The sequence below is a fragment of the Pipra filicauda genome, unplaced genomic scaffold (genome assembly GCF_003945595.2).
Source record: "Pipra filicauda isolate LSUMZ 115617 unplaced genomic scaffold, ASM394559v2 scaffold622_size210553_pilon, whole genome shotgun sequence".
Taxonomy (NCBI): Eukaryota; Metazoa; Chordata; class Aves; order Passeriformes; family Pipridae; genus Pipra; species Pipra filicauda.
This window is the reverse complement of record NW_024104779.1, coordinates 196,889-207,296: the sequence shown is the minus strand read 5'-3', so window position 1 is coordinate 207,296 and position 10,408 is coordinate 196,889. Positions and strand designations below refer to the sequence as shown.

General features: G+C 41.4%; 1 protein-coding gene across 1 annotated transcript in view; it reads left to right on the top strand.

Annotated features, from left to right (window-relative positions):
* Nucleotides 1–305: 305 nt before the first annotated feature.
* The window catches only part of ELAPOR2 (endosome-lysosome associated apoptosis and autophagy regulator family member 2), a 50,337-nt gene continuing 40,234 nt past the window's right edge, over nt 306–10,408 (top strand). Inside the window, exon 1 of the mRNA XM_027748921.2 lies at nt 306–425. The gene's annotated coding sequence lies outside the window, so the exon portion shown is untranslated. The remainder of the gene's footprint in view (nt 426–10,408) is intronic.

Sequence of the window (10,408 nt, the reverse complement as noted above, 5' to 3'; positions counted from 1 at the left end):
AATCCTGCTCTAAAAGACAGGGGAAAAAAAATCCAGTGGAATCTGTGTCCTGCCTCTCAAGTGCTTTTGCAAATCCCACATTCTGCCTTCGCATGTGTGCTGCACAGCACCTGGTGTGCTCTGTGCTTGCTCTGTGATGATACACGGTGATCATCAAAGCAGAAAGAGCGCTGCACAGTGTGTTCTACAACAACTACTTCCTTTCTGGTTTAATTATAACTGAGTTTGCTACTCCAAGTCTTGATTAATGAGCTCAATATGCAAATGTTATGATGAAACTGAAACTCTTTGTAATTGCTTGCAGACAGATTACCACTTCGAGTACACAGAGTGCGACAGCAGTGGCTCCAGATGGAGGGTGGCTGTCCCGAATCCGTCAGTGGAGTGCTCTGGACTACCTGACCCCGTGAAAGGGAAGGAATGCAGTATGTTGTGCCTTTTCATTTTACAGATTGTTACTGGCTTTTTGTGCTATTTACCCTTGTAGGGTTTCTTAGCTCTGTCACTGACGTCCTGAGTGTCCCTGAGTTAGTCTTCCCCTCCAATCCTTCTTCCTGTCTCCTGGGGCTGTGGAGCAGGGATTGTCTTTGCAGTGGAGCTGTGCAACTCACTGTCTGCTACAGGTGCCCTTGTATGCTAATTCACAGACAAAGCATGTCTATGACAACACCCCTTGAAGAGATGTAGTTGCTTGTCTTGAGCTGCTCCGTTCTTAAGTTCTGTACCTCTCCAGTTCATTTGTAGCTGTATTGGCAAAAATGGTGACCAGGAGTGGTCAAATTATATTTGCATAGTGTCCACATTCTTGTTACTTTCATTATTTAGCTAATTAATAAGCTGCATGCATAAGGAATGGTAAATGTCTTATTTGCCTGAGTTATTTTCATGATGAAACTCCTGCATGTTATTTATTTATGTATTTGTTTTTAACAACTTGGAGTGTTTTCATATCACTTGGTTTTGCACTTTTTTTTTAAAACGTTGAAACACTTCTTTACATCTGGAAACATAAGCGAATTGCTGCTCTGCAAACATATCCCTCACTGTTTTGTAGCTTCCCAGGCTGAATGCTCTTTTCCGTCACAGTCCCTTGCTCTGCTAATTCTCTCCACAGTAGATTCTAGCAGTAATAGGTACCAGGGGGTATAAATTGTCGTATCTGACAAACAGAATGAACAATGGCAACATCCTTTTAGCTCTACTCCTCCTCTAAAGGTTTATTGTTCATTTCTTTATGACATATGTTCCAGTGTGAGGCGCATAAATTTTTTCTGTAGCGGTGTTGGATCACTGGAAGGTTTCTGACTGCTTGCAAGCATCACAGAATCATAGAATCGTAGAATCAACTGAGTTGGAAAAGACCTCTCAGATCATCAAGTCCAATCCTTGATCCAACACCGCTGTGGTTACTAGAGCTTGGCACTAAGTGTCACATCCAGTCTCACCTTAAAACCTGCAGGAACAATGAATCCACCACCTCCCCAGGCAGCCCATTCCAATATCTGATTACTCTCTCTGTAAAAAATTTCTTTCTAATATCCAACCTATTTTCTCATAATTTGGGAATGTGTCATTCTTGATATTTGGGTTTAGTTTCCGAGGTTTTAAATGTGAAATCTCAGTATATCCTTAGGATGTGCTTTTTCAATTACAGAAATAGAGAGCTGAGAATCACCTCTGGTGATCCCATAATTCATCCCCCAGCCCAAATAGCTGTAGTGGCAATGACTGAGTCACTCATGGCTGACATTTGGCTGGACTGTTTTCATGGATCTCTCGTGATGAAGAGCCCAGAAGCTCTCTAGATATTTGCTCATCTACTTTGTTCTTTTCATTTTCCTTCCTGTTAAAGATTTTTCTGCTATTGAATCTCCTTTGTTATACTTCAAACCTATTACTTTTTGCTGCCTGCACTGTAAAGGAGCAGATAGTTTTATTTCTTCTGCTGCACAACCACTTTTGATGTACCCTGGAGTACATAGGTATAACTCATTTTTTCTGACGTACATTACTTCCTCTTAAATCTTGTGATAAATGGTTTAAGATCCAGCAATATTACACTCTCCTGGACTTTCTGCTACAGATTTCAACAAGTGGTGCAGTTCCCTCTTCATCTCATCTTATTTGTGTGTCTTTCTGGTCTTAGATCAATTCCAAAGAGAATTCAGCTGTTTTATAACAATAGATGAATTTCTGGCTTCTTGATACCTGTCACCCGGCTTGATCAGGTGAAAACTTTTCCCAGTATATGGGCTGTGAAATTATGCACAAAGTACAGGATTCTGTTAAATACACTGGCAAACTCATCTCAGTAGACGCTTCTCCTCCTTGTAGTGTTGCTGTTAATTCCCATGGGAATTCAGCTTGTTTGAGAAGCAATCAGATATTTGACTTTTTTACTGAAACCTTCAGGTCTCATCTCTGTGGGCTCTTCTGAGTGCAGAGGTGTTAATGTAGTTCTATCTTTTTTTTTTTTTTCTGTGTCTGTAGTAGATTAACTGGCTTCAGGGGATGTCTGGCTATGTTCTGATGGCAAGAGTAATTTTAGGTTTCTCATCGCTTAGTCTTTCACCCTTTACTTAAAGAACAACCAGTCTTTCAGCCTGAAAACATGAATCTGTCAACAGCAGTCAATCACTGCAGGAATGTGTTGGGAACACCTCTCCCATTCAGCTTGGCTGAATACTTTTACTGCAAAGTATTTGAACCAGTGTAGAGTTTGGCTGACAGTCCATTCTTAAATGGATGGGATATACTGGGAGAGGTGGCTTTTGAAAACTGACTGCCATACAGCTCTCTAGATTTTTCACATGAGGATCTGTTGTTGATGACAAGTTGTGTTGAAAATGCTGACAGGCATGTTGACTTGTTATATTCTCTAAGCTGCTGGCTTCTGGCTCATTTGACAACACAGCAGCTGGATCAAGGGCATCTTATACTAAAAACATGAATTTCTGCAGCCTGAGGAATACAAAAGTTCTGTATCTGAGGCTGCTACAACTCATGTTCTCAGTAGATTGTGTACAGAGTGAGATTTGTGCTACAAACTTGACCAGAGGTTGCATACATATCTCACATGAATGGCTCCTTGAGATGCCTTCCTTCTCTCATAGGTCTACTGCTGTTTTATCCCAAAGTCTATCAAGAAATGCCATAACTATACCACATCTTCTGAGGTGAGTCTTTCTGGACATTCTACAATTTCTTTCAGATTCTCCTACATCTTGTAGGTCCTACCCTATGCCAGGACATATGGCATTTGGTAGAGTTCTGGAGTTTCCTTGGATACCCAAGGAAACCCTTTCAGTCCTTCAGCCTGCAGAATCAGGGTCCAGGGTGTAATTACCCCAGGTAGGATGACTTCTGGCATTTGAAATTTGTTACCTTCAGAAGTTTTGTTTAACATCTATTAGTTCTGAGATATACCAGAACCAACTATGTCACTGCTCTTAAGAGAGGGTTGCAGTTGTACAGCAGTTGCAGTTGTATAGCAGTAAGAGCTCTTAGGGCTTTTTTTTTTTGTCTCCTTGAGGTTGGCAAAGCCCTCAGTGGTCCTTGTCAGCTGTTAGGACACACCATATTTGGGGAAATCTTTATGAGAAAGTGTTTCTTTTGGGAATACATCTGCCATCACTGCTGATTTCACAATGTTTGCAGTTGTTTTCATCTACTCAGAAATGCCTGCCATTTGAGAATATCTGCCACTGCTCTTTACTGCTCCCTGAAAACTGAAGTGACGTGCAGGCTGTCATTAATTTTGAATCCTGAGAATACTGTGCCAACCTCTCCTTCTTCCAAATGCTCAGCAGTCATTCTCTTTAAATTGTGCCTTTGAAGGATGGTATAACAATATGTTGAATGTCTCCATCTCTGTAAATACATCCAGACTGTGGTCTCCAGTGGAGTGGAAAGACAATTGAGATTGCTAAAAACACCTTAGCTCAGGTGCTTCTGGAGCAATTGAACTGTGACACCAGAGCTCAATTGGTGTCTTGAGGTGTGCTCATTTTCAGGATGCTGTGTTTTACTGCATTTCATTTGAATGAACCCATTTAAAATTAGGTTGGATACTTCTGTGCTCCACTACATTTTGGAGAGCTGACCTGCAAAGCACAGCTGACTGTGACCCGCTGAGCACGACTGCCAACACTCCCTGAAACGGCTGCAGTCTCTGAAACCTGGCAGGATTCTGCCCTTTTTTTTTTTGACCCTTCAAAAACTCAATCAGCAAAGTTTACCTGCAGGGAAGACGGAGTCCTCTGAGAAATAGTCAGGGGTTCACAGTAGAAAGGGCTGTCATATTTGGACTGCTTTGTGACCTGGGTATTAGAGGAAAGGTTTTTTTGCCTTTATCTTGCCATGAGCACTGAGCAGTGTGATCACCCATTGTCCCCTCCTACTACCCTGCCCTCCACATCTCTCCCATTCAGGTGGTAGGTGGCAAGAAAGAAGGAACCTCACATGACACACGTTTGTGTCATGCAGTGCAGTGACCCAGATATGTGAAGGAAGCTGCAGTAGCAGCTCTGCAGTTGCAAGGCACTGGGACAATATGCCCCTTTCTATATTTCACTTTCTTCTTTTTTTCTTATCTCCTTACCCTATGGGGCTTCAGCCATCACTGCTTTCAGACCCTGCATCAGGTTGTCAGCCTGCATTTTGCCATTCAGCGTGGTGTGATCCCTCAGTGCTCAGTGCTCATGAGACCAGGGTTTCTCTGGACATGCCGTGGTGCAGCCACACCAAGCTCCCTGGTCACATCTCTCAGGTTTGTGCTTGTATAGAGCTGAGTCATATTTTTGATGCTGCCACACCACGGTTGCAAGGGTTCCTGTGAAGAGATACGTTAAAAGTGCAGAAGAGATCTTGGTTACAAAAAAGACAATATTCATTACTCCTAGAGCTACTCTGTGCAGCTCTCCTCTGCTTCCCATTTAAGATGTCCCCTCCAGGCATCTTCTCAGTACTGTTCTGAAGGTAGGGAACATACATGGAGGCAGGGGTGGCAGACAGAGAGCCTCCCTCAGCAGAATCCAGACCTCTGAATCACTCCTGACAGTCGGGAATGTGCTTTACTAATTTGGTCTCCTTCATTTTTAATTACCACAGATCTCCCTCTGATCTCCTCATGAGTCTGATAACAGGAAGGGAATTTAACTGGTAAGGATCACTGCCATCAGGGCAGTTGCTTGGCTTTTTAAATGGAAAATATTGATGGCAGTCCAAGGGAGCAGTTTGCTTTCTGGGCTAAGCCCTTTCTTGCACCCCCTTTATGGCTGGTTATCTCTGGAAATCCACTGCTTTGGTGTGGGGCTGTAGGCAGTGTCTAATGGGGACTTTTTGGGGGTTGGCAGTGGGAGCAGCACTTGGCATCATGCTCCTGCTGACACTGCACTGCAATCTGTTGTGGTGGCCACCATCAGGCTTTTCTGCCAGCCTGACCATATGCTGCCTGTTTTACACTCAAATTAAAAGCCTGTATTTGGAGTTTTCCTTCCTTCCCTGTCTCACTTCCTTCCTCTCCACCTTCCTTCACTCAAGTACAGCCCAAATACCTGGTTCAGACTGTGCCCTTAATGTGTCCAGGGGCACTGATATGCTTATGTCAGCAAAGTTTGTGACCAAAAAGACCTTAAAGGGTTCACATTTTGACCTCAAATTTTTAGAATGTTTACACTCTTATTCCAAAGAATATAAGTCATTTTTTGTCATCCTAAGCAAGACTAGTTTGCACCTATTTCATAAATATCTGTTCATTTTATTGGTCTGTGTGGATAATAAAGGAACTATAGTGAGAATAACATTTTTAAAAGGAGTTGAATTTGCCATGTTCAAGGGAAAAAGTGAAGGTAGAGTCACTGTTATAGTTGTCATCCAAATGCCAATTATAATCAGGGAGATTCTTTAGGAAGGGAGACAAAAAAAAATATTGATAATATGAAATAACTTGAGCAAATTATCAGAACAGGCTGCCTAGGGAGGTGGTGGAATCACCATCCCTGGAAGTGTTTAGAAAAGGTCTAAATATGACACCTGGGGTTATGATTTAGCGGTGGACTTGGCAGTGCTGTGTTAAAAGTTGGACTCAATGATTTTAGAGATCTTTTCCAACCTTAATGATTCTGAGATTCTATGATTGAAAGTATGGTACCATGGAGTTATTAATGGCTCTGCTTGGTAAAGTGCTCCTTTACCTGGTGCCATTAAGAGGGGAGCAACTCCTTTGAAATCAGAAGTGTGCTTCAGTTTAGAAGTGAGTTTTGTGAGCCTGTACCAAATGGCAAACATGTGAAAAGCTCCACTGCAGAAAATAGACTGTCCTTAATTACAATGGACTTTATTGGGGTCTAAGAGCAAAATTTGACCTGATTTATTGCTATTGAGTTGTGTTTGTTGAGTGTATTCTGACTTGTGTAATCTGCTCCCAGGATACCACAGGAGGAGATACAGATCTTCCTGCTAATTGCAGACACAATTAGGGCAAATGACCTTTTTAAGTCTGCAGGTTTTATAACACTTTAAGGCAATTTAAAGAATCTGCAGGAGTTTCAACATTCTTCTTTCATAACAGAAAACTTCAGTAGAAGGTTTTGAGTTCGATGTTCTCTCAGTCCCTGGTAAGGTTGGGTATCCTAGTCAGGTGGCCTCCTCCTAATTCCCCTGATGTCAGTGGGCATCTGCAAATTTTCTATGCACATACATATCTGTTTAGACGTATAATACAAAATAAATGTTAAGTGTCTGGCAAAGCCTATGTGCTTGTGTTACAGCCTTCTGAAATAAAGTTTACATCTGTTCATTGTCAACTAGATTTGCATTCACGCAAACTCTGTGTAGGCTTTGTGCTAAAGAATTGGCTCTTCCGGAGTGATATTTAGAATTTTGAAATTTGGCTGGTGAAGAAAATAGCAATGATATGTTTTAGCAGTTTCTTTAACGTTTGCATCATTGCGCATATAGATGTGAACATGCATACAAATACTCCCATGAGAATGGTGCTAATTATTACACAGTCACATTTGTTTATATTTCAAAAGAGTTTGTTATGTAATAAGAATATGTTATTATCACCAAAGTGTCATTCCGCTTATATATGAATGCATGTCAGAATGATTTTTCATAGGACTTAAGTCCAGAGTTACAGCCTCTTGAAGCAAATGTGAATCCTAACATACTGTCAGAGGGTTTTTCTCCTTTTTTGTTTGATGTTCACTGAGGACTATTTTCTGGTCTCATTAGTGGACTTTGAAATGGTTGGGATTTCTTTGTTTGCACTGAGGAGAGGAAGTATGGTGATCAGCACAACTCTGAGGACGAGCTATATTCATTCTCATTTTTTTAATCATGGTTTGAAAGCACTGGATCCTTCTCTTCATCATCCTTGATATACTAACATTTTTTTCATTTTTAATGTTATTCAGACATTGCTTCTTTGGGTATTCACCTTGGAAGAAACAATGAGGTCAAGCTATTCATGGCTTCTGCTGTTTAACTGTGTCATTTAGATGTGACATATGCACACAGATAAACTTATGTACGGTGACTGATGCTGCTGGGTATCCTGAGCTGTGCAAAAGTACTATTTTGAGACAATGTTCAAAAAATGTATGCAGAAGGTCTCCCCTTTCATTCCTCCATCCTTGAGATTGCTCACTCAAAGGTATATACTGGTCTCCTCCTTCATTTTGACTTACACTTTCCTTTCTCCCCTCTATTTTGAACAGTCATATGGCTTCCATGAAGCTGCCTGTCAACATCTGAGTCATATGTAGAAGGCTGATCTCTCAGAACTAAGTATCAAAAAAAGTGGAAATCCAGGAAATCTGAGGATTTCTTGATATGCCATAGATTTGGCCCTTGGCCTGTCATGCATTACCAAGCTATTAAGGATGTCTGATAGTAAAAAAACACAATATAACTCTGTCTCTGGAGCCACCTCTCACATGAACAGCAAGATGTCCAAGAAATAGATTTTAAAGTCATGATCACTTTTTATAGATCACTTTTGTGTGCATGGCCTGCAGGACCGGGCAACTCAATTTTACCTGTGTTTTTTGTATCCTTAGAAAAGTTTTTATGTCTTTTCTGAAAGAAAAAGGAAAGACTTTCCAACTAGAGCACACTATGGAGGGGACTAGCACACAGCAGCAGGGGCTGCTCTGAGGAACACTATGAAGCTGAGGAATTAATGCAGGGCTGCCATGTAGCAAAGCTGTTCAACCAGCAGTGGTGTCCACAGCACAGTTTGAGAGTCACTGCTAAAAGGCTGTGATTTAGCAAACCACTCAAGCAGATGTTTATTCCTGTTCTTATTCCTGTCCTTGCTAATTCATGTTCCTAACAAGCCAGGTAGGTCAGTCTTATTGATGGCATTAGGTTTCTCACCTGGACTGAGGCTTGAGGCTACATTTTGCCATGGCATTTCTATGTGGATATATTCCTAATGTGGACTGATACCCTGAGAGATACCCCAGTTTTACAAGTATTTTTTCCAGAATTTCTACTGTGTGCGTGAGCACGACACTGTCTTTGCAGAACAAGTGCCATTGTTGGCTTTTTGAAGCATAGATTCTTTTAGGTAAATAGCTAAAAAAGCTGAAGAGTTTGCACTGAACCCACAGAATTTAATTCCTGGAGAAGAGTTACTGGGAATTGCAAGTTGATGTGTGTATTGAGACTCCCAAGACAAAGGATGGCCTTAGTGTATTTTGATGAATTCTTCACCTTGTTTGTGTACACAATGTAATTAAATAAGTTAAAGAGAGATTCCTCTGAGTCACTGATTTCTCTTTCAATGGGGAAGCAGCTGGCAAGACCTTGAGATTTGTTATCGCTTGGTAGAGGGAGGAGAGGTGAGGATTGCAGAGGACATATCAAATGGCACTAGAAGTCATTTGTACCAAAGACTTTACCTGATGAGCAATCAAAATATGCCTGATGGAGTCGGTAGGACCTGGAGAGCTGCTCACTCACCTCGAGGTCTGTTTCCTGCCACGTTGTATTGGATCAACCCACCACACATGTCCAATGCTGACCCAATAGGATAGTTGTTGAAACCCTGTCAGCAAATGTGCTTTCCAACCCCTTGGTGATGGCTGTCTTCCTCCACTCTACTCCCCACTGCCATGAATTGATTGAGTATTCCCATTCCAAACCACACCTTTCAGTGTCTGAATGATGCAGTAAAGTGATAATAAAAATGTCCTACATGCCAGGCCAGCTGGGAAAGAGGTGACCTGGAAAAAGCGTTACTCTATTTCGTAATTTTTTGGATAAAAGGAGACATTATTTCTTCTTAAGAAAACGAAGGACTTCTTCCACAGAAGGTACTCTTTCTCAAGTTATATCAGACTTCAGTGTGATCACATTTCAAGCCCAAACAGCCTAGACAGACTTATTTTTACCTTAAATTAAGATTCAGTCTGGTTCCTAGTAACACATTGGGATATAATGAGTGAAGAAAACGAACATCAATTATTCACAGTCTATTGGAGAAGCCTCATATAAATTATTCACAGAAGACATTCTGAAGCTGGTGAGATTATAGGAAACATTAATAATGAAGCAATGATTTCCTCTCATCCTTCAGCTTTGTTTTTTTTTTTTTTTCTCATTCTGTATTTTGGTTGGTCCTTGGTTCCATGTTATGTGGACCCTGATGTCCCAGAGTGTCACTGAACAGCCTCTATGTACTTGTCCTTGGCCACAATTTCCCCTCCAGGCTTGTGGCGTGTGTCGCACAACAGCTGTTCAGAGGGACAATTGCCTGATGCTGCCAACCTCATATTTCCTTTCTGAGCTACAATTTTTACCTGTGCCCATGGGAGGCTGAGACAATTCAGCCCAGACTCTGCCTTCAGGAGATGGCAGCATCGCACCTGAATCCCAGATGGTGATGCTTTGGATGAACAACATAAGACTGGAGAGGTGAGAGATGGAAAAGCAGTGTTTGAGATTATTTTTGCTTAGTATTTTCATTGGTTTCTGTAGGATTGCTCAGTTGCTATCCCTTCTAATGTTGTTACAATCTGGTAAAATCCAGTCCTGCGTCTTTTTTTTTTTTTTAACTGTAATACATTGAGAGCCAGGGAGACACAGGATACACGTGAATGTGCACATGCTCACTGGCAACAGAATAAACAGAAGACCTAAAATAATTTAAGTTCTTGTTAAGTAAGAAATGTCTGGAGAAAAATGTCTACTGAGAAGAGTGATGGAGGTAGAAGTAGCAGCTCCAACTGGTGTGGGATGGGAAGCTTAGCTGAAGGAAGGGGTAAGACTGGGTGACCAGGGCTGCACAAGGGAGAAAAGCAATTGAATACGTTATAGATTGGTGTTGTAGGATGCAGGATGTTGAGACAAGATGCAGGGTACTGAGATTTGGTTAATCTTCTGGTGAAATCTCAAA